At 37.0% G+C, this 25,802-nt stretch overlaps 1 protein-coding gene across 3 annotated transcripts in view; it reads right to left on the bottom strand.

Annotated features, from left to right (window-relative positions):
* The window catches only part of MED13L (mediator complex subunit 13L), a 292,534-nt gene that overhangs the window by 167,068 nt on the left and 99,664 nt on the right, over positions 1 to 25,802 (bottom strand). The window contains exon 1 of one of the 3 annotated variants that reach the window (XM_046025908.1): positions 4,563 to 4,582. The exons of the other annotated variants lie outside the window; for them this stretch is intronic. The gene's annotated coding sequence lies outside the window, so the exon portion shown is untranslated. Of the gene's footprint in view, positions 1 to 4,562; positions 4,583 to 25,802 lie in introns of those variants that run through there. 3 annotated transcript variants of the gene reach the window in all.

Genomic DNA, 25,802 nt, shown 5'->3' with positions numbered 1-25,802 from the left:
ATTCACTCTCCATAACAATCTCCATTTTAAAGATACAGAAAATGAGGTCATAGGAATTATGTAATTTTCTCAAGGCCACTAAGCTAACAAATGACCTAAAATTCAAAAATGTGGTCTGTTTTGTTACACTAGTATTAAAGCATGGGACTTTGAAACCTCAGATCAAAGTCACAGGGGACGTGAAAGACAGAAATTCTCAGGTACCCCAAATTACATTAAAATCACAGGGAGGGGGAGCCTGGGTGGCTCAGTGGGTTAAAGCCTCTGCCCTCGGCTCAGGTCATGATCCCAGGGTCCTGGGATCAAGCCCCACATCGGGCTCTTTGCTCAGCAGGGAGCCTGCTTCCCCCTCTCTCTCTGCCTGCCTCTCTGCCTACTTGTGATCTCTGTCAAATAAATAAATAAAATCTTAAAAAAAAATAAATAAAAAATAAAATCACAGGGAGAAGGGGGCCTGGGTGGCTCAGTCAGTTAAGCATCTGCCTTCGGCTTAAGTCATGATCCCAGGGTTCTGGGATCAAGCACCACATCAGGCACCGTGTTCAGAGGAAAGCCTGCTTCTCCCTCTCTGCCCATGCACTCTCTCACTCTGTCTCTCTTTCTCTCTCTCAAAATAAATAAAATCTTAAAACAAAAACAAAAATCACAAGGAGACAGTCTTTAAAATCTATTAATAAGCTTTCCATCCAACTTTCCTATATATGCTGAAAATCAAGAAACACTGTACCCAATGCTATTCTACCTCCATCTAGATTACGGTTTTGAGAATAGAAACAATCTTATATAGCTCTCCCTCATCTAAAGAACCCAGTATTGGGACACCTGGGTGGCTCACTTAAGCGTCTGCCATCAGCTCAGGTTATGATTCCAGGGTTCTAGGATCGAGTCCCGCTCAGGCTCCCTGCTCAAAAAGGAGTCTGCTTCTCCCTCTGCCTGCTCTGCCTGCTGCTCCGCTTGCTTTGTGAGTGCTCTCTCTCTAACATATAAATAAATAAGATCTTAAAAATAATAATAATAATATAGTATAACTCCCAAACTAGTAAGAGTTTAATACATGTTGGTTGCCACATTATTCTACAGACATAAATAAAAATAAGCCATTATTTAGATGTTATGTTGTTAAAATCTAAAAAGACCTAATTACGCCACAAAATAAAGTTTATAAAACACAGTCCCCAGACTATAGGTATTTGATCACCCTAGACTTAGAAAACTATGATAATGTCTATGGTTTTCAAGGAATTTTTTTTTTTTTTAACACATCAGCATTTGTTGATGATGTTAGGTACAGAGAATGGATAGAGAGCAACAGGGTAATAACATGGAAGGCTGGCAGGGGAAAGACTGTAAGAAAGTGAAAGAACCAAAGACCTCCTGGGTGGTCCCTGGATTTCTCTCTCAATGCTCTATTCTGTAAAAGCAGCAGAGGCCAAGCTGGAACTCTCCCAAAGCTAGAGTCTTTTTTCGGGTTGCTTCTAGGCTTAGAGTTTTATGATTCAGTGAGGTGGGTGGTGAGTTAAACTGCTGTCTTCCCATACCAGACATTTTTCTGTGGCCATCAGGATAAATCTGGGGAGCTCAATTAACATGTGTCTGACCTTGGTTAAGTCATAATTCCTCAAAAGACATCTGCCATATTGTGACCCACCAGAAAATTCCAAGCAAAGGTTATTAGCTGGCAATGAAAGGTGTGAAAGCTTTATTCTATAGCATTTTTGGGGTTCTATTTTGTTTAACCAATAATTCTAAGGTACTACAGTTCAAGGTATTTTAAGATAACTAAAACCTCTGCCATAGGAAGTTTGCTTACTATCTGAGAAAAAAGGAAAGAACCAGTGTTTTCAAATCAAACCACCCTAAAATGCCTATTTACTAAGAACTGATGAAATTCAGAGCAATTAACACATTTCGTTAATGGAGGATACCACAAAACCATATACAGTTGAGAAATATTCCTGGATTCTCTGAATCTACAATTATTACCATCTTAGTGGTAACAAAGGAGTCAAGAAAAGACAGGGCTATCAATGAGGCTCTGGGCTTTCATCAGAAAAACAGAAACGCAATGATATGCCAAGCCTTCCCACTAACCCAAGGCCCTCTGAATCAAGAACATCATAGAGCATATTTCCCAACATTTCAAAGTTTGAAAAAAGAACACTTTAGTGTCCTACAGTTTACTGATTGCATAAACTAAAAGATAGAGGTGATTCAAAGATGACTGATGTCACGTTTTGCATGGAGCACTGGGTGTTGTGCAAAAAGAATGAATATTGTTACACTGAAAAAATAAATAAAATGAAAAAAAAAAAAAAAGATGACTGATGAAAACCTGGTAGGTTTTCTAAATTAACTCAGCAGGAAACAACACATCACAATGCAGTATCCTTTTATCAAAGAATGATATCACAATCTCTAGAGAAAATATTGCTTTTCAGCGGTCAGTATTATAATCCCACCAAGGGGTCCCAGTTCATAAGTGAAACAGTTTGTCATCTAAAGTCAAAGCTAAAATGCTTTGTTATACTTACCTTCTTTTAAGAAAAAAGATAAATGACTCTCCTACAGTTACAATAAAATGTTTTTTTTAATATTTTCCCAATTTGATTTTAAATTCCTTAAGGGTAGAAAACATGTCTTACCGCTCTCACTTCATACATTACCTAGCACAAGGTAATAAGCTTACTGAGTATTTACAAGATGAATACACAGATACAAACTGTTCTAGTTTCAAAGGCAGATTGGACCTTTAAAACAATTTTAAGTATACTTTTCTTTTTATAACTTATCTAGAAACAAAATTATCATAAAAAAGGAAAACTTTTCTGGCATGCTCTATCCTTACTATCCTGTTTTATTTTCCTCCAAAGCATTTTACCACCATCTGACATACTACATATTTACGCGTTTATTACCTGCCTCCCATCACCCACTAGAATGAGTGTAAGCTTAATGAAGGCAAAAATTTGCTTACTTTGTTTCAAAGCTATATCCCCAGTGTTGAGAACATTCCTTGGGACCCACTACACACGCAGTATTGGTTAAATCCATCTTGAGGATTCATTAACAATGTTCTTATTTCTTCTAGGAGTATCTGTAAATCTCTAGTTTTGCATTAACAAATGAGTGAATCTTCCAGATATATGCATGTAAACAAAAAATTATTTCATCCCTTGTGAAATACAAGGTATAATACAGCAGGTACCTGAAGGGCACATTTGAGACAGCAAACCATCACATCCTCATCTAATCATAAAAAAAGACCCAGAAAAGCAGACATCACACAATTAAAACTGGTCTAAAACTGGTGTAAAACTATAACCTTCAATAACAAGTGGTCATCACTAAAGTTAACAGTCTCTCATGCAGCAGCAAAGAACCAATGTAGCACTGACTTGCAAACTGTAACATCACTGACTATTCATAAAACGTGTTGTTTCAGGGAGGTTTTTAACTAGCATGATTCCTATGCAGCAGGAAAAGTGGTTAAAATGATACACTCCTCACATTTTAATCTAATTACTTTTAAATGTTTACCTGCCTTGTTTGACTATAAGTTCCTTGTCTACAGGGCCTGTAGCTGTTATCCTGTTTGGTTCTCTCAACTGCTAATTATTTCATTATTTGCTTAGTTTAAAAAAAAAAAAACAAACCTCTCTTCCCATTAACATAATAATCATGAGGGAAGGCAGAGAGACAACAGGGCTGAGCACAACAAATATTTGTTGATAGGAATTCAATACAAAGATCAAGGTGCCAATAAAATTAATCTTCAATCTATAACTTCATTTCTAAACAATTCAATTATCATATTAAATATCTACCCAAGGAACCTAATATAAAGGCAATTAAATAAACCTCAATTAATCTGTTAACACTCTGTTTCAAACCAATATTAAAGTTATGCATAGCCAGTTACTGTCATTATATAAATGAAGGGCTGTAGGTGGCAGCAGCAGTCCACTGTATTATAATCCTGAAACTGATTTTTATATTCTCATATATAGAAACCTGATCCATAAATGGGATCACACCAACAGCTTCACATATAAAATATGCAAAAGGAACTGAAAATACAGTAAGAAAACATAAAAATAGCATTACCTCTTTGTATCCATATTTTTCAAATTATTTCTATAATAAAACAATTGAGCAATATCAAAATGGAATTAGCAATTTCCTATAAAATGTATTCAAATTTTTGCTTTCTACCTGTGCTCTAACATTCCACATTCAAGTTGCCAGCTCCCACCTCCAAAATTATATTTACAGCCTGTCCACTTCTCACATCCTCACCACACCCACCATGGTCCAAGCCACCACCAGAATTCACCCAAATCATTACAACAGCTTCCCTGTTTCTGGGCTTGCCCTCCTCACCCCGCCCTCAATCCAGTCTACTCCCCACATGATAGCCAGAGAGATCCTTAAAAAACAGTTGTTAGGTCACCTCATTCCTCTGCTCAGAATCCTTCAATGGCTTCCCAACTCAGAGAAAGGCTGTATTCTGTCTTCAGCACCTTCTGTGAACAATAGCCCCACTCATCCTACCCCAACCTCACCTCACTACTCTTCCCCGTGCTCGGCTCATTCCATCCAGGCATACTAGCTCTTCATCAGGTCAACAGGCACCGTCTACCTCCAGTGCCTTTGCACTTCGTTTTCTCTTCCTGATATGCTCTTCTGACAGCGATCTGTCCACATGAGTTCTCCCCCACAGATCCTTCAGGTCTCTGCTCAAATGCTACCTTAATCTATGACCACTCTATTTAAAATAGCAGCCATACTCCCTCATGGCTTCATTTTCCCCCATGACACTAATCAGCATCTGACATACTTTATATTGTATATGTTTACTTCTTTACTATACCCCGTACCAGAACTTCAAATGCACAACAACCAATGTTTTAGTAGGTTTTCTTCACAGTTTTACTTCCTGTGCCTTAAAGGGTGCCTGGTAAGTAGTGGCAGTCAAGTATCTGTCAGTAAGTGACCCTAATTATCAAACAAGCATATAACAATAGTTTTATAGCTGTTGATAATGCAAGATAATAAACTATTTTAAAAGTTCAAGGGGAAACTGGGTGGCTCAGCTGGCTGAGCATCCAACTCTTGATGTTGGCTCAGGCCATGATCTTAAGGGTCATGGGATTAGGCCCAGCATCAGAATCCATGCTCAGTGTGAAGTATGTTAGTTCCTCTCCCTCTGTTCCTCCCCTGCCCCTTCACGTGCTCACTCCCTCTCAAATAAATAAAATCTTTATTTTTTTCAAGGCTGAAGTGAAGTTAAAGTTTATTTTTAATTTAAGAGAACACGAGGCAGTGGGCTCGGCAGAAGGAGAAGACAACTCCCCACTGAGCAGGGAACCTGATGCAGGGCTCCATCTCAGTGGGACCCCAGGATCATGACCTACCAAAGGCAGACACTTAACCAACTGAGCCACCCAGGCAACCCAATAAATAAAATCTTTAAAAAAGTTCAAGATTACTATCCATTTATTTACTATTTATTTTACTACTTTTTAAGTTCAAGCATGCACAATTCATGTGTTTATGTTTATGTGTGTTTATGTTTAAAAATGAAGTGACACTCTTACAAAACATACATTTCAAAGAAATGTGAATTAAAGTCAAATGTGACATCATAATTTGCTAAATTTATATTTTTTAAAAATAAGAGCCATTTTTTATAGTGTCTTTAAAGAATCAGAACTGCAAGCAGCCATGCTCTTCCTTATACTCAAATCAAACAGGTGAATTCAAAATCGCTGTTATGGGCGCCTGGGTGGCTCAATGGTTTAAGCCGCTGCCTTCGGCTCAGGTCATGATCTCAGGGTCCTGGGATCGAGTCCCGCATCGGGCTCTCTGCTCAGCAGGGAGCCTGCTTCCCTCTCACTCTCTCTGCCTGCCTCTCTGCCTACTTGTGATCTCTCTCTGTCAAATAAATAAAAAAAAAAAAAAAATCTTTAATTAACAAAATCGCTGTTATATTTTATCTTATCTACTGACAAGCTTTGTGGGTTCAGGCTCCACTGGCTCCAGAGACAGAAAGAATCACAGGGTGGCTGTCTACCAAATGCCTCCATTGTCAGTGTTGATTGCTTAATTCTGCACTATACCAGTAGCTAACCACTGATTACGAAAGGCTCAGTTTTACTCTATTTTCTTTACTCTTTACATATGGTAGAATTCGCCTCCAAAATTCTCACCTGTCCTTTGTCAGGATGATCAGTATTAGAGTCGACATCCTTAAAAGCGACTTAGAAAACTTCCAAAAAACACATACGTGAAAAAGCCATCACTGTAACTTAATTGTAATAAGTAATAAGAATACTTTTTCACATAGCATACTTGCACAGGTTCCAAAGAAAAAGTTACAAAATTGCTTGGAAAAGGTTCTTTTTTTGCTTTGCTTTCTATTGTTTCGTTGTCCTCTGAGGACAGAGCATGAAGAGAAATTTTAGAATTTAACTAATGCTGAATATTTTTCTTCCTTCCTTGGTGTGAAATTAAATGAGGGCATGAGCTACTATGCTACATCAGTGTACAAAGAAAAGAAAACTATCACACCACATTATATTCACACAACAAATGAAATAAAACAGAATTATTTCTTGATCACAAATCAATTAAAAAGAAATAATGATCACCAAAACCATGGAAATTCAGGCATGCCTTCACTTTCTGAAAGCTGGCTTAGAAAGATCTCTATTACAAATGGGTTTGTGTTCCAAATTTTGATTTGTAAATCACTGACTTGGAATTTAAAACTTTGTTCTCCTACAGGAACAACATTAAACACATCAGTTAGGCTCCCGAGTCATCTGTAACAGCTGATATTACCCCAATCTACACTTCTTTCTTGGGAATTGACTCACCTTCATTATTCTTCTTGGGATCCCCTTCTTCTAAACTGTGTCAGTTAAAATATGCATTAACTGATTTTTCTGGTCTAAGTCAGATACCTAACCACCATGCTTGCTATATATTGCTATGAAAACAAGCAAACAACTAAAGGACAAGGCAAGAAGAGTAACCAATATTTTCTGTTCTTCATGACTCTGGAGAAACCTGGACCCTGATGAGTTTTCTTCATGTTCATAAATGGGATATACTAAACTTACAAATCCTAAACCACATAAAGTAAGTATATAAACCCTACTTCTGAGCAAAAAAGAAAATCACAGTAATTTGTACCTTTATAAAAACAAGTTATGGATTGACTAAGTGAGACCACACACATACACTTCCTTCAAATTCCCAATTACTTAGCCAATGTTACAGAACTTAATAAAAGCCAGGTGACCACAAAGAGCCACAGAATGGGCACATACACAGTTTATCTTTGCTTGGCTTTTTCTTCACCCCTTGGGTTCCATGTGCCTCACACAAGGAAGGGTCCCAACTGAGCTGAGAGATTCCTGCCATTCCACTGTCCCAAAGGCTCAACTCACCATTTGGAAGTACTCACACCATGATTCCATTGAAAGGAATGTTTGACAATAAACTTCCCTGATCCCTAAAGCAAACGGCATCAGCAAGGCCATATCCTCATCTAGTATGAAAGAGCAAAGCTGTTCCCTGAAAATTCCCCTTCTCCTGCCCTTTACAGTCCCAAAGAGCTTGGCTCCCAACAGTCTAATCCTAAGAATGATTTCAGATTCCTCTTCTGAAATTCTGGGTGATTATGACATTGAGTTTGGTCTGAGGACCAAAATATAAATTCTCAATTCTCCATGCTAACAGTTAATCAATTTGGCTAATATAACTAACAGCTCATCTACTATACTTCCCACCATGAATGTATATTCTGTATGGCCCCAACTACTTCTCCAAGAAGCTTTCAAAGATTAAGTGAGAGAGTATCTGAAGGTACCTAAAACAGTGTCTCCAGCAGATTGTAAATGTTCCATGAAAGATTACAGTAGTCTGTGCACATAAGTACTCTGATTTAGGACACTAATCTAACAGATTTAATTATTTGCTATCTAATCATCAACATCTAAGCAACACTGTTTCAAGCTGCACTTCACAGCATCGCTGTGGTGTTTCTGACCTGTAGATGTTCCACTTAATTCATCTCACACTATTTACAAAGGTAATTCCATGTCTGCGTGTCTAACATAATAGCACTACAGAGCACATGACTCTGCTGTCAGTACACTAACTTCATATTATGATCCCATTATCCTCATACAGCCATTTAAATAAAATTGGCTTATCAACATCACCTCCATCAGATCAAGAAATTATCTGTCTGATACCAAATAAGGCAGCCAAACTTGAAGAAGAAAAACTGCTCTCTGGAAGGCATGGGGGTAAGTTTAGTTCCTCTATACCTGCTGGTACATTGTTAGATAAGGTAATGTTGATCAAATCAAAGGAAGTTATAAATGGCAAATGGAAATCTTTAACAAGGAATCCTGATATTTAACCTCTACACACATTACTAGGTATCCTTGAAGAAAGGAACATCATAGCGTGCATGTGATTTCCTTGCCACCAACTGAAAAATAACTTAGGATGGTTTTGTAAAGCTGTGTCCCAGGGAGGGCTGCTGAATGCTTGGCCCATCTCACCTGTAAAGAGGACTGGAAGGGTCCAGTCCAGAGATTCCATGTTCTCTCCTGCTGCTACATGGTTTTCAAAGTAAATGGCATATAGTAATTCCTGAGTAACTGCTTCAAATGCCTTATCAATTAGTCTAATCCTGTTGAGAAAAAAGTTTTAAAATTCCCACACACAACAGTAACATGTTTTAACAGCCTATTCCAAGTTCTCTGCAATAGCTAAACAAGCCAACAAAGAAAAACTGAATCTTTCCTATTTGGGACAAGAAAGGTTTAAAATTTTGCAAACAAAAAAATTACTTTAAATTTTGATAAAATTCTCTAAACAGCCCCAAGTCAAGAAAAGTAGCAGTGGTCTAGCTATAGACAGAAGGTATCATAGATTCGTCTATTACAACAAAGATGCCTAACTCTCAAATATTTATGCTGTGCCTACTATGTGCCAGAAGGTATTACTGGAGATATAAGAATAATAATTATACCCCTGGGTCCATACCTAGAGATGATAAGTCATATATCCATTTAACTAATACTCAACAAATATTTACAGCACTATCGGTGCTTATTCAGAAAGCTTGTACTGCAGAAAAAAAGAGTGGTTAATGCAGTGTACACCACTATTAGGTTTTGACAAAAATGAAGTAAAAGGTAGTCAGCCAAAAACTTTTAAAAAAGCTTTTTTTGCTTTTCCTCTTACAAATGTAAAGAACAGCTGTATTTCTGAAGCCCTGATTATCATTTACCATTCACACACTCAAAAACAGCACCTCCCTTCACTACACTTGTCTAATTTGGTAACATTATATTAGATCTATCACCTAAGTTTTCCTCCTGGCATGAGTATAATGCTGACTTTGAAACTTAAGAAATACCAGAGAGTTATATCCTATCAGACGCTTCACATTCTGAGTAATTTTCATCAGTGGCAGTAAAATATAGAATTGCTTTACTGCTATTGCTACCCTTGCTGAAGACAACCACTGTAAAAGGGGAGGTGAAATATGTCATTACCTATAAACATTTCTCCAGGCAACAGAGCACTTTTTGGCTTAAAGGCAAACTGAAGAAGACAATCTTGCACTGCACTGAAAACTCCTCTACAGAAAACTGGATAGCAAGGTATTTCAAATACCCTAATTATGGTAACACAATTTACCCTTACCATATATGAGGATCACCCTTACCACTATGGCACTAAAATGACAGTAACAAAATCAAAATTTTAAAAATGGGGAGGTGGGTGGGAAGAGTGGTAGAAGGGAGTCAAGGTGAAGGTAAGCATATAATCAATATTCCCCTGCAAGCTGGAAAATCAGATTGTAGGATAGCCTTAAAGGATGAAAAATGATAATGAAATAGTCTTTTTACTATCTTTTTTGGCTAACAGAAGACTCAAGAGATAGATACAAAATCTAAGCCTTAATAGAAGAACAAAATTCTAAACATAAATGCCAAAAATTTCTTTCTAGGCTTTAAAATAACCTACCTTAGTATTACCAAACCATAGTTTTGTTACCTTACAGGTAGAATGATAGGGATTCACATTTTTTTTTTAATTATATTCATTCTTGTACTGTTTGAGCCTTTTTATAGTGAGCATGTGCTAATTTTTAGCCATAAAAAATAAATTGCCACTAAAACCTATTCCTTAACTTGAGAAACTACCCTATTACTATTATTGGTATTAGATAACATGAAATTATTAAACGACTAAAAGACGACTTTTTCCCAGCTGCTAGGAATGATTCATTTTAAAGGTATTTGTTTCCATTCATCCATATATACACATTCATTCATGTATTTAATTCCATGAAAGTTCAGGAGACAAAAAAAAAAAGTATTAAAGGAATCCAAGTATTTCCTAGATTACTCAGTGTGCAATGACTTTCAACTCTCCTCCCTATAATTATATTTTGTTTTTTAAAAAGAACAAATACTTGGGGCGCCTGGGTGGCTCAGTGGGTTAAAGCCTCTGCCTTCAGCTCAGGTCATGATCCCCGGGTCCTGGGATCCAGCCCTGCATTAGGCTCTCTGCTCAGCAGGGAGCCTGCTTCCTCCTCTCTCTCTGCCTGCCTCTCTGCCTACTTGTGATGTCTGTCTGTCAAATAAATAAATAAAATCTTTAAAAAGAACAAATACTAAATACATTTTTATGGAACTATGCAAAATCTCACATTAAAATTATTTACATAACTGCTGCTGGTAAAACTTCGTAAATGTTGATATCTCTCCTACAGAATGAAAGCTCTTGCAGGTGGCTCAGTACAAGTAAAAGAGGGAATGAAGTCTGAAAAACTTTTATGTCAATGGCAAGAAGTGCTTTATATAGTAACCATCTAAAGATAAAAATCGGCAAAAAAAAAAAAAAAGTGGTGTGTCTAGTTGACAATCTATACTGAAAACTTGTTTGCTTGTTTGCCTGCCCAGCGATCCTGCTCTACATTTCTAGCTAAAACCACCCTGCATTAAAAATAAATAAATAAAAACAGCTTCTTTTTCTTCTGTTATCTTAGGGAGAGAAAAGTAAAAGCGAGGAAAAATACTAGAATTTAGATACTTTGTAGAAAAAGAGAGGAAGATACATAGATAGGCAGATACACAGGTAGATATAGAAACAGGTATCACGTTTTCTTCACCCACCCATCCATCCACAGATACCAATCTATACCCATACTTTCAAATCTTTATTCATCCTGCTTCCCATCTAAATTAAATTTGACCTTCACTGCTGCGTCTGATCCATTCTCACCACTCCCCGAGTTATCTAACTAAAACATAGCTCTGATCATGTTACTCCCTAGTTTAAAAATGTTCACTGTGTGGGGCACGTCGGTGGCTCAGTTGGTTAAGCATCTGCCTTCAGCCCTGGTCATAATCCGGGGGTCCTGAGTACAAACCCAGCCTCAGGGTTCCTGCTCAGTGGGGAATACTCTGCCTCTCTCCTTCTCTTTCTACCCCTCACCCCAGCTCATGTTAGTGCAGACAGATACGCACACCCTCTCTCAAATAAAATCTTTTTTTAAAAAAATGTTCACTGTCTAAAAATAAAGTCCAGTGATCTTAGAATTAATTGTACTTTTTTTAGCCCCACCTATTTGTTCGCTTTATACTTCTATCTAAATGTTCCGACCCACTAAAACCCACCATTTTAGAAACTCTGAATGTACCCTCTATTTGCACCTTTGCTCACACACTGCTCCATGTACCCAGAATAGGCTACCTTGCTCCTGCCTCTGCCTACTATTATGCCATGCTTTCCATAAAACATCCCTCACATCCTTCTAGGTAGTATTAATTTGTCTTTCCTGACTTCTCAAGGCATTCTTGGTATATTTAAATCACGGAATTCCCCACATCTTGTCATACATAATAGTTAGCTCTATACAATAAGTCTTACAACCCAATAGATTACAGGCTTATCAGAGGGAGCCACCTAGAGTTCAGCAATCACATCCTACTGTTAAACACACCACCCAACAATTCTAACAAAGGATCCCACATGTTTTAGATAGTCAATAATGTTTGATAGACCGGTGGTTCTATCTGTAAGTCACTTTTCAATTCTCATTTGACAAAGAGAGCTAGCTTCAAAAAGAAGGCTATGTCCAAAAAGTCCACTGAACTTGACTGAATAAGAAAGCGACTTAAAGACTGATACCTATTACTTATAATAGAAGTTCCTCAGTTTATCTAAATATGTCAAATCCCTCAGCTATTTAATGAAACCCTGAAGAACACGTGATAGTCAGAATAAGGAAACAGGGAAATTAAGGAGAGATGAGAGAACAGAAGCAGCAACATGAGGAAAGGCAAAGAAAAAATGGGCATTGGGAATGGTTTGGCTAGACGTAAGTGAGTTGAAATGCAGGGTTCCTTTTATAGGCCCCCAAAGAGCCTGAACTAGTTGGCAATGAAAATTATTTGGTAAATGAATGATAAGATAACATTCAAAGGACAAAGGGCCAGGAAGGGGAGAGATATGACATTTCTTTTATTTTGGCCTCTGATGATCACATTTTTTAAAAATTTATGGACTATAGCAGAGATATAAATGGACAGACTCATTTCTTTTGAACTGGATCATATACCAAAACACACCTATTAAATAAATGCACATACTGAGAGATTCAGCTGTCCAAAGAATGGCTCTAACCGCAAAAATTTTTGCAAAGACCTAATTGGAATAAGAGCTGACACTGAGACCGCTACTATGCCAGTACGGCCCTAAGCCAAACCTCTTGTTCTGGCTGACCACACAGGCTATGTCACTGGACATTAACCTCACACAACATGCAACAAGCCACCAAGTGTCTAGTCCTCTTGTGTCTGCCTAAGGCCAGATCCTACCAGATCCTACCTTTACTTATAGTAGAGCCAACCCAAGAAGGTAAAAATAGAATTATTTCTACCCTTCTTATTAACATCGAGCTATTGTCATCATTTAGTAAGCCAAATTTCTATAATGAGTGAGATGAGAAAGACTTAATAAGCCAGGCGAGCTTTCCAAACCCCCCATGACCAGGCCCAAGCGGTGTCTTGGTCTCATGTGCCACTACCCCTTTACTGCACCCCTATTCTCCAGCTGAACTTCACTGACTACTCCCCACATAAGCAACACTGACACTCAGAATCCTCTATTTATTTCTCTGATCTCCCACAGAACTCAACCACACTGCTCTCATATTTGCCATTTTCTGACTTGTTCTATATCCATCTGAAGGGCTCTACAGCAGTAAAGATACTGAAAACTTCCTTTATTAATGGGCATTCTAGAATCATAGAAAAATACAAGCTTTGGAATCAGATAGGTCTGGATCTGAAACCCAGATCTGCTGCTTTCTGGTTAAAGAGTCTTAGGCAGGCCACTTAATTCTCTCAATGGAAGTTTCTTCTTTTGCAAATGCTATCTATAATGTGTCAATACTACTAGTTATCCTAAGAATTGGAGCTAGCATACGTAAATGGTCTGGCACTATACTAGGCCCGGAGTAGGGACCCAGTATGTCAGTTGCTATTATCACTCAACGTTGTACCCCTCTAGGTCCCCCTCCCCACAGGTCCGTCCCATCACCCAATTATTAAAAATAAGAAAATTAACACCACAGAGAATAAACTGGGCCCATAAGTTAAATTTCATTTTAACCAGGTTTGCTGCAACCAGAATTACTTGGGGGGAAAAACTGTTTAGTAATAACACTGCTACTCAAGAGAAATGTACATATGAAGTCTTCACAAAGAAGCCAATTTTCATATATTAACTCATTAAGAGATCAGAGATGTCTTAAGTTACTACAGAGGTGTCAGAACTGTTAAATGCCTTAAGTGAAAATGTTTCTTCACATCCTATCTTTAAATTGCTTCTTTGAAGAAAAAGAAAATTATTTTAAAAGGTATCATGAAAAGACTCCATTAGCAAGGGGTTAGGACAGAGACATGACAATAAACACATACATGGAATTGCATTGTTACACTGATTTTGAAGTAAAACATAGGAAAACTACATTATATATGGCCTTTAGGAAAATGTAAGTGTGACACATCCCATAGCTTGACTGAACCTGAGGAACAAGAGGCCACATGACAAAAGACCTAAATGCAAAAACAAAGCTACGCAAGTTTTCTAAAATCAGAATTACTATAACCATAATTTCAAAAAGTAAAATGATGCCCTCTGCCTGTCGTGGCTATGGGAACTGTTCAAACCAATGCATGTCTATTGTTAACATGCCCAAGGGTGAACGTCCATAGCTACCAAAACATAAGAGGCAGTGAAGTAAAATATAAGGTAGGCCTTTTAGAAAGACTTTCCCTAAATCTAAGGACATCTGAATGCAGTAACTCACAACCTGTATTTACTGCACTTTCCCAGCTCTACACTTCTGTTAGCTTTCTTCAGCCTGCCCAAGGTGCCTAAGTGTCATTCTGCTTTTTGGCTCCCTCAAATACCATCTCTTACCACTGCCCTCTGCACTCTGTACTGCATTGGCAGTGGCCCCTCTCCCTTCATCATGTCCCAGGCATGTTTCACTTAACCCTGACCTGTATTACCTGCATGCTCCAATTTATATGGAAACGTTACTTTGTTTCACAGAAGCTCTCTCCCCTACTGAATTACAAACTTGCTGTGGACAGAATGTTCTTACAAAGACCCAGAAGAGTTGTGAAAAGAGTAAAGGCTCTAAATGCCTGTTGAATGAAAAGGGAATAAAAAGAAATTTTTGCAGTCTGTAATTATTTTTAGTGTAATTATGTTCTAGCATAATTATATTACTGTTTCCATTTCTAAACAAATTCTAAAGCAATGGTTCATATCTTACTAACAAGAGGAAGGTAAGAAAAAACACTATTTTGTGGGGGTTTTGGTTTGTTTGGAAATGGGTGACTAAAGTGTCAAATTCTGTTTGCAGGTAGTTTGTTCAACTTCCAGCCTACGTCTCCCACTCAAAGAATGCAAGCCGCAGTCTACTGCACTCGGTACACCTCCGGGGCTTCCCACTCGCTTGCTCTCTGCTCACAACTTCCCTTGCATAGGTCCCTCAGTAAGCAGAAGGGTATCATGGCTAAGAATCTGGGAGTCACAGGACCCAGTCTTCTCAAAAACCCAATGGTGTCAGGGCTCCTGGGTGGCTTTGTGGGTTAAGGATCTGCCTTCGGCTCAGGTCATGATCCCAGGGTCCTGGGATGAAGCCCTGCATCAAGGCTGAACAGAAAGCCTGCTTCTCCCTCTCCCTTTCTGCCTGCCACTCTGCCTTCTTGTGCTCTCTCGCTGTCAAATAAATAAATAAATTCTTAAAAAAGAAAAAAAAAAAAAACCAATGGTAAGGAAAAAGAAAAGGAGAGAAGGGCTGTTCAACAAAAACCAAGAGGAATAACTAAATAAAATGTGTAAACAGTGCAGTTATATAAGAAAATGCTCTTATTTTTTAAAGATGCACACTGACCAAAAAAAAAAAAAAAAAGATGCCTACTAATCTAAGTAATGTCATACTTTACAGGACTTGTTTTAAAACTTTCAAGAGCAGGGGCACCAGGGTGGCTCAGTGGGTTAAAGCCTCTGCCTTCGGCTCAGATCATGATACCAGGACCTGGGATCGAGCCCCGCATCGGGCTTTCTGCTCAGTGGGGAGCCTGCTTCCTCCTCTCTCTCTGCCTGCCTCTCTGCCTACTTGTGATCTCTGTCTGTCAAATAAATAAATAAAATATTTAAAAAAAAAAAAACTTTCAAGAGCAAGCTTATTAACTTGTAACTATAAGTACAGGTGAAACATACGTAGTGTTCAAAATAATCTATCTAGCTTTTTTCATATACTTCAAATTTTTCATAATAGAAGTTAAAAAGAATTTTTTTAAATAGAATTAAAAATTTGAATCTATAAGAACTGACTTCTACTCCCAGCTAGCCTATGCACTATATGGACACAGGTAAGTTACTAAACCTCTGTCAACCTTAGTTCTCCTCTGGTTAAAAAATGGCAACACAAAGCTCAAAGACTTGTTCAAAGATTAAATTGTATGTAACATAATTAGGACAACGACATCACACAATAATTACATATGTTAGTTATTATTAAAATTCCTGCTGGAAGGTAGAATAGCCTAATTAAAGAGCTTTATTTTCTCACTGCACCCAGAACTTACTGCTGTGGGAGGAGAGGGGGTACATGGAAAGAAAGATCAATCAACCTTCTCCAGTTCAGCACTTGCTAAGAAACTACAACAGCTGCTAAAAGCCACAGAATGAAACAAAGGAAGGAGAAGGTGGCTCAAGTGCCATCTCCATTAGCAAGAGAAGGCCTAGAGCATACTCTGTGACTGATGGCTACCACAGTCCCCCACCTTCCCCATTTCCCCCACATCACCACCACAAATAAGAAACAGAGAAGAGAGTCAGAAACAATCAATTTCTTTAACAGGAATAATTAGGGGGCGCCTGGGTGGCTCAGTGGGTTAAAGCCTCTGCCTTCGGCTCAGGTCATGATCCCAGGGTCCTGGGATCAAGCTCTGCATCAGGCTCTCTGCTCAGCAGGGAGCCTGCGTCCTCCTCTCTCTCTGACTGCCTCTCCGCCTACTTGTGATCTCTGTCTGTCAAACAAATAAATAAAATCTTTGGGGCACCTGGGTGGCTCAGTGGGTTAAAGCCTCTGCCTTCAGCTCAGGTCATGATCTCAGGGTCCTGGGATCCAGCCCTGCATTAGGTTCTCTGCTCAGCCAGAAGCCTGCTTCCTCCTCTCTCCCTCTGCCTGCCTCTCTGACTACTTGGGATCTCTGTCTGTCAAATAAATAAATAAAATCTTTAAAAAAAAAAAAAAAAAACAGGAATAATTAGATATGTCATTAACAACAAAAATCACTATGATCCCTAAAATAAAGAATTAAAGGTAAGAGCTGTGTACTCTTTTAAAAGTCAAAGCAAGTTAAATTCAGTCTCCTAGAAGAAATGATGTCAATATTTCAATGGCACCTCCACATAGGAAGCATTTCTCCCCTCTTGAAAGAAAGAGACCAGACACATCTGCTTCTATTTTAAGCCATTCTCCTTAGTGAAGAAAATTCTGTAACCAAACGGAAAAACTTTCTACCCTAAATATGCGAAAAGTACATTTAGCTTAATTCTTCCTTTTGTGCTTGGAATATATTTGCTCATAAGCACACTGAAGGCTTACTCACACCATGGCTCATGGCTCACAGGTTCCACCCTTCTCCAAGCTAACAACATTCTGATAAAAAGAAACAAATAACCCCTTCATTAAAAACAGAAAATAGAAAAAGCCCTAATACATATATACACATCACTGTCAGTAAAAGGAAAACAAAAGAATAGAGGACATAACAACAAGAACAAGAGTCACAGCTGCCTGCAGCACTGTTCTTGTCGCTGCAGGATAAACAGTGATGATGTGAACATAAACAGCAGCTTATACTTAAGAGTTTTCTATGAAGCTAAGTGCTGTGCTAAGTGATTTCTATGTGTTAATTCACGTACTCCTCACAGTCAACGAAGTATTAGGACTCTAATTAACCACTCTGCAAATGAGGAAAATGAAATTTAGTGATTTCGCAAAGATCACAAAGCCACAAGCAAGAGAGATGAGACTGGAACCCAAGTCTGTCCCCAAAGCCCCTGCTGTTCATTACAGGACTGACTCTCTCAAATGGAGTCCTACACCTGCTGAAAGCCTGACGCTTGACTATGGCATTGCCAAAGCCATTCAGTGGCAAGACAATGATAAGCCAGAATCATCTTCCCACCATCCAATAAAAACTGCTTAAAGCTAATTCTGGTCAGTATACTTCTAGGAGAAAGAAAAATCCTACTTTTGTAACAGAATTAGCTTCATAGAAAATATTTATTTTTCCCATATTGTGAGTTCAAACTCATTCTATCTAGAAACCTTAGAATGACTCATTCTCCGAAGGTTTTGGAAAATTAAAGTGTTAATATACTTAAGAATGGAAAATTCTTAAAAATGGAAAATCTGTGTCAATAATACTTAAGAAACACACTAGTAATTCAATAAAATAGCGGATAAGGTACCGACATAGCATAAAATACACACACTCCTCATTTTTACCTTTTAAAATCTCTTAAAAGATAGATATTTAATTTCAACCACAGAAAAATAAGAACTCAACTACTAAAAGCTATTTTTTTTGGAAACAATACACTTTTTCAGGCCTGAACACTTCCAAATCCCTATCTACTTTAAACCAATTAAATTTAATGAAGACCAAGAGACTAAATGGGGCGAACATACCAGAGTTTAGCCACAATATGTACATTTCATATTTGCTCATGAAAACACTCACAGTCTGAACAGGACTTTTTGATCCAAGCCTATCAGTACTGTGGGCATTACGGGAAGCATTTAACAGTTGGAATACCATTTGGCCACACAAGGTCTTAAACAAGTATCTGGTTCACACTTACCTAATTAAAAAACAAACAAACTTTGGAAATGTTGACACATGAAATGTTTACTGATTGTATTGACAGAATTTTTTTTGTCCTTCAAAACACAAAAGCATAAATATATTGGTTCTCAGTATTCATTCATTTTAAAATGATCAAAGACATAATTATACGTATAAACACTTACGATTCTATATTTTTATGATTAAGTAGTAAGTAGAAATTAGAATACCATTTCCATTATTATATATATTAAATTTATACTCCATTTATTTTTTTTTACTCAAGAGGAAAAATTTCTGCACATCAATTATTTGTTTCTATAGACAATTCACTCCAGAATGGTTTTTCTAAACCCTTTATATAAGAATTTTTCTTCATTCTGTTATGAACTGTCATGATTTTATTTCTGAAAAAAAAAAAAAAAGTGGAAGTCTTTAAGTCTATATGACTTTAAGCAAATTCAAATTCATCCACTTTAATCTTATCTATCTTAATCTATGATGAACATTCCCCAGCAAAAATAATTCCTAACATACAACTTTTCACTGAAGCATATTTTATATATATAAATACATCTATTAAGATGCCATTTTTTACTCCACATTAACTAATGAAAGAACACAGAATTAAAGGCTGCAGTAAATTTGAATAAACATAGAAATTTCCAATTCCAAAGAAAAAGCTTCAACAGTACAAAGTTAAGATCAATGTATCTGAAGGGAGAGAAATTAATAAATTAGAGATGAAATGGAAAAAGAAGGGGAAGAGATAAGGAACCAAAATTACTGGCATTTTGACAATGTTGATAATAATGATTAACAAATATTGGACATTTAATAAGTCAGTCACTTTAAATACCTTGTGTCATTTAATAATGCCTATAACCCAGTGACGTAAATACCACTAAGAGCTCCATTTCAGAGATGGGGACCCTGAAGCACAGAAAACTAAAGTAACATTTCCAAGACCAGTTAACTAGTCAGTGCTTCATTTGGATATAAATGTCTTTTCAGTCTGTAACAAATGCAGAAATTTAAAAAGAAACTGTTCATTTCAATCATCAACCAATAGTTTTTAATATCTCATTTCTCTAGGGAAACTGAAACACATCCAATTCCACCTTCCTTCAACAACAAAAATCCCACCATCATCACCTCCTAGGAAAGAATTTTCTTTACTGAATTCTAAGTTTTAAAAGAAGGTCATTATTAAGAATTAAAAATCCACAGTATAATATTTATTTAGAGAAAATATATTTATTTAGAAGCTTCTTTAAAAAAATAAATAAATGAATTCTATTTTCTGTCTCATTGACTACAACAGGGTCAAAGTAGAGGCTCTGAGATTATGTCCAACAAATGAAGATCCCAATCTCAGAGTTTATGTAGACATTACAAAAACCAATCCAATACCAAGTGTTTATTTTAGTATTGGCTGTCTGCCCAGAGAATGCCAGAATACATTTTAAACAAGTGGACATAAAACCAAGCAAGATGATTTGAACTCCACTTTAAATATACTAAGGTCTATATAACACCACAACTTCCTCTTATTACTTTTATACATAATCAGACTCCTCAAAGTCCCATAATTCATTTCTCAATTTATAGTTCACACTCTTACATACTTTGAATTTTAATTGAATTTTGGAGATTTAAAGAAAAAAGCACTAAACCACCAATACTGGTATCTTGTTTTCTAAAGTGACATCTGTGAAAAAGATGTTAATATTAAAAGGACACACATGGGTATATTTTAACTGGAAAGAATTAGAAAGGTTGTACTGTGTTTATGAATACATAAAAATATAAAGTTATTTATAGATCGTATGTGCAGCACCTATATAATTCCATAATAATAGCCTCTCTCTTGATTTTTAAATTAAACCTTGAACATTACTCTAGCTGAGTCTCAAGAGGAAAGAATTATGAATGTGCCAAATTCTGTTCTTTATTTCAAAGCATTAGTGTGAAATAATAAAGAGCTAATATGGTCCTGACAATTACTGTACGTTTCATTAAAATTTCATCTCTTTGTCCCATTTAAGGACTCACTACGTGCTTGTGGCCATATGGAATCAGTTATACAGACTCTGATTTCTTCTCCATAAACATTGCTTCACTACTTACACGGTTAACAAAAATAACATAAACTAAGAAATAATTTACACCATTTTTATAGTTGAGTTTTCCAACAATTCCATTACAATTCAAATCACCAACACATCATCAGGTCAAATTTCATCACAATGAAGTTGAAAGGAATTTTAAATTTTTCACAAAAGAATACAGAAGTCCCAAATAAGTGTTCATTAACGTAAAATGAAAAAAAAAATTAACAGCTAATTTTTAAGCGAGAGTGCTATGCTTTTTTTCAACATACATTTCAGTGCTACTGAATGAAACACTTAGTAAACACAAAACAATTTATATGAACCATGAAGTATTAACAACAGTGATCAACCCTCATTCTTCAAATGGCCTGCCAACACTGCGACAGTCACTCCAGAAGCACAGCCAGGGTGTAACAAGAAACAGGACAAGTCACTGAGTCCCCTTTGGGCACTGGGTCTCATGTAGGAAGAAATGAATTAATCCTTAGTTTGTAAACTTTTAAAGCAGGAACCTGGCTATAATCAAGCCCCCAGAAGAAAAGAGTTAAAAGTAGACCTGCACCGAACTCCCTCCAATAGCGATGCCTGAGGCAGTTCTGGGTAGCACATAGAGCCTCAGAAAAGTGTGATGGGAAAAATCTACACATATGAAAAGACCTATCATCCCTCACGCACATTCTCAAGTATTAGCTCCCAAATTCTCTGCATCATGATTATAGTAATACAAACATGCACATTGCTGCTCCCAAAAATATCATTCTAGATATTTATCAATCTAGAAACTAGATGAACAATTATATTCAATAAAAGTTTATTGAATGACTATCTACTAGGTGCTAGATTATGATGATTAATAGTGAGTAACACACAGGGTCGCCCTTAAAAAAGAGCCTACAAGCAACAGGGGAGACAGATACAAGCAATTACAATACAAACAAGCAAACGCTATTGTAGGAGTAGCAATGGGCGCAACCAAGAAACGCATGACGGGCAGCTTACTCAAATTGGTGGTATCAGAAAGGCTTCCCAGTAGTTACATTACAGTAGTAGTGTAGTTACATCTACACTAACAAAAATATTTATGGCCTGATATTAAATATTATCCTAACCCAAGTGAATTCACTCCCTTTCTAACCACTTTGCCCAACAAACTCTCCCCCTTTTACTCACTACACATTCTAACCTACTTATCCTTAATCTATGGTTTTTGGGTGAAACTGACATTGGGTATGTTAATGTGAAGAAATAATACCCTTTCAGCAGTAAAGGCTAAATGGACATAATCCCATGGGATGAATTAACACAACAGGGTTGAGGATGGGTAAGGCTGCACATTTACTCATATAAATTCTATCCATGCATTTTCTATAGAAGGTGAGGGCCAATTTATGTTCAATCCTTCAAGTCCAAAACTATTTCAGAATTCTCAGCGTTGTCACTTGTCTCAACCTGACCCAGCAATTATTTAAATCAATGTTTTGAAAAGATCTGAATCAATACTATATATATTAACCATAAAACTTTTTTTTCCAAAACCAATAAAATCTCCAAATAACTCTACTAAGAAAACAATACAATTTGACTAATTTGTTATCATAGCCATTTTATTCCTTAAGAATTATATTGAGGGGCACCTGGGTGGCTCAGTGGGTTAAAGCCTCTGCCTTCAGTTCAGGTCATGATCCCAGAGTCCTGGGATCAAGCCCCTCATCGGGCTCTCTGCTCAGCAGGGAGTCTACTTCCCTACCTCTCTTCTCTGCCTGCCTCTCTGCCTACTTGTGATCTCTGTCTGTCAAATGAATAAATAAAATCTTTAAAAAAAATTATATTTGAGTCAAATGGTTTTTATCTTTTCTCTTTTATTATACCTTAACATTTTAGTAGAAAATTCAAATTCAACTGACTATTAAAAGTTTTATGAAATCAAAACCTTTTTAATGCAAAACATTAACATTTCAGAATTCTCACAGTTAACAGAATATAAATAAAACTGCCTAATATATTTGCGAAAAAACCCCAAAGCAAACAAAAAACCCACAAAGGTTAAGAAACAGAAATCACCCAAACCGAGTATTTATTAATTAAAAACAAACAAACAAAAAAATCTAGTCCAAGACATAAATTCCTCTTTTTATATAATAAAAATTCAGGCATAACTGCCTTGTTCATAAGGGGAATTTAAAATGTACATGGGAAGTGTTTTTATAAAGATTCATAGTAAAGTTCTTCTAACTAGAAAACTATACACATAACAAACACATACTATTTCCTCAGAATTAAATTACACTGAAAATGAATTTTTTTAAAAATTCCCAATAAAAACTGACCTTCCAGTAATATCTTCAAATTGCCAAGCCTTTACAATAGTAAAAAATTCAAATTCACAATAACAATATGTATTCTCAATGCTATACTATCAAAAGAATAATGTGGTGGTGGTGGTTTGTTTTTTGTTTTTTTTTTGTTTTTTTCCCATTCACTGAGGGCATCAATGACAAAATTAAAACTGAAAATCTTCTTAGGAGAAAAAGGAAGATTCTTTAAATTGCAATAGTAAGAGTTGACCTATGAGATATTTATCAGAAAATTTTTCATTACTTGAAAACAAATAGGTCCACTTACAGGTTCATGAGCTATGACTGAGTTCAAATGGTTGGGGCTTGCTTACCCCCAGGTACCAATTTGATGCTCCATAAGCACAATCTTTCATTGAATCCATGTTACTCTTTTCCCATAAGTACTAAGTGCCAAGATATATAAATAGCGCATCAAGAAAGAAAAAACTGAATAGTTTCAGAGTTTTAAATTTATTACTTCAGAGATTGGCATAAAAATGTGTCTAATAATCTGAGATCATTCACTCATGAGCTAACCCTACCTGTTTATAAACAATTCATTTCCTCACCAAAATTCAAAAGAAAAAAAGGCCAGCACCAAAAAGGTGATTTAGGACTAGAGCTATAAAATATGAAAGAGAAACACTTTTTGTTTATTTATTTAACCGAAACAGAGGCCGGTGCAGCTGTAGGAGCCTCTTCTGACTGATGTGACATGAGTCACTACATTTTAAAACAGGCACTTTAAACAGATGGCTGTTCAGCAAAAGGCTTCGGGCATTATTTCCCACTCTTAGTCACATTTGCCAAAGAAGAGGGCACTAGTTTTCTGCTACAGCTTCAGTGTACATACACTGACAATTACACACAGGACCACGGGTTGGTGATAAGTAACTGCTAACCAGTATCACGTTGTCCGCCATAATTTACATTTTTCAGAGTGTTGCTAGTCACAAAGAAATACCAAGAAGTAAAATTTACAGCCCAGGTAAAGAATTAATTTGAAAGGACTTAAATATAGGCTACAACTAATATACAATTCAAAGACTACTCTATACTAATAAATATTTCAAGTTACATTTACTTTTTAGTCATTTGTTCATGTTGGAAGTTTTCACTGCCGAAGTAATGACCAGCAAAAAGTATAGCTGGAGCTTAAACCAATTAAGGATCGGCTGATATTCACATAGTGACACTTTTTTGAATCAGTTTTCCAAAAGCACATTACAATACATGCTTAAAACACTAGCCTTCACTACCTGCTTTTGGATCTATGTTAATCATCCAAAGAAACACAGCAGTTTTCTGCACTGGTGCTGTGTGCAAACTCCAGAATAAATGACACCCAGCCTCCTCAAGTGAAAACATACTAGAATGTGTCCTCAAGAAAGGACAGAAGGCCATTCTGAGGATATGTCTGAGCAAGACTGAGAAAGCTTAGAGGACACCATCACTTCTGTGGGCTCCTATGACAGCCTCATGACTGGAAGGTCCATGCCCACTTCGGCCACATCCACTTCTGCCCCCTTTGCACACTGAAGCCTGGCAGGGCCACAGTTCCCATCTCAATCCCCAGCCACCCAAGCCCTATGCCTGCTTAAAATACGTAATGTGGAAGGGCACCTGGGTGGCTCAGTCATTTAAGCAACCGCCTTTGTCTCAAGTCATGATCTTGGGATCCTGGATCAAGCCCTGCATCAGGCTCCCTGCTCAGTGGGGAGTCTGCTTATCCCTCTCCCTCTGCCCCTCTCCCACTCGTGCTCATGTGCACTCGCTCTCTCTCACTCTCAAATAAATAAATAAAATACATCCTTAAAAAAAATATGTAACATGGATTCAGTCTCCTTGTGCTTGAGATACAGACTCAAAACCTTATCATGCTGGAAAAGCCAGTGGCAGCTTGGCTATGCCTCATCTATCCCTAGGTGACAGTCAGATCTGCTTCACCTGATACCACACTCCCAGGCATTCTCTCCACTAGAGCCACACTGGTCTCCTTCACGCCTGGAATACACTAAGCCTTTTGCCACCAGTAGTTCCTATCTTCTCTCTCACATAATACCGTCACTCCTCTCTTCCCTTCCTTCAAGTGTGCTTTACTGTCACATCTCAGTCCAAATACCACTTCCTCGGATAACACGGATTTCCTTTTATTAAGCCCCATATTATCTGTATAGCAAGCACTGTAGAGTCAGCAATTGCTATACCTTATTTTTTTTTTCCATTTACTTAGGTGATTTTAACAACTCCCCTCTTCCCCACAGCCTAAATAAAAAAGTTGTTAAATCCAAGTTTGTACTCAACACTGTATTTCCCAGTACTTGTGCACAGTGACTAGCACAAACTGAGCATTCAATAAATCTGCTGAATGAATGAGTGAAGAGGGGGATTTAAAGAAATCAATATACATCTTTCATTGGAAAATTTATTGCCACATTTTCAGTTGCAATCCCACAACAATTTATTTTCACTGAATTGGAAATTTGTGAAAAGTACTCTTCAGGGATCAAATTTTTCATACTCTGACTTCAAGAATGAAGACTAAATTCTTCATATAAGACCCCATGAATTTATATCACAAAAATAATAGTGTATTCCAGAGTTAAGTCTTTAAAAACCAGACTGCTAAAAAGAGACAAAAGATTAAAAATGAGTACATAAAGATAAAGAAATGGATAGGAGAATGGATTGAAAACAAAACTCAGACAATAAAGAAACTCCCTGAAGAGAATAAATGGCATATAGAAAAGAATATATTTTAATTTACTGTTGGAATAAAAAAGATACTAGGGTATAAAACTGTTGGCAAAAAAAAAAAGATTAATATGCTCTTTATACATGAAAATGGGCCTTCAAATACTGGCAAATTA

Source organism: Meles meles, chromosome 12 (assembly GCF_922984935.1).
Source record: "Meles meles chromosome 12, mMelMel3.1 paternal haplotype, whole genome shotgun sequence".
Taxonomy (NCBI): Eukaryota; Metazoa; Chordata; class Mammalia; order Carnivora; family Mustelidae; genus Meles; species Meles meles.
Note: the sequence above shows the minus strand (reverse complement) of the source record. Positions and strands in the feature narration are given on the sequence as shown.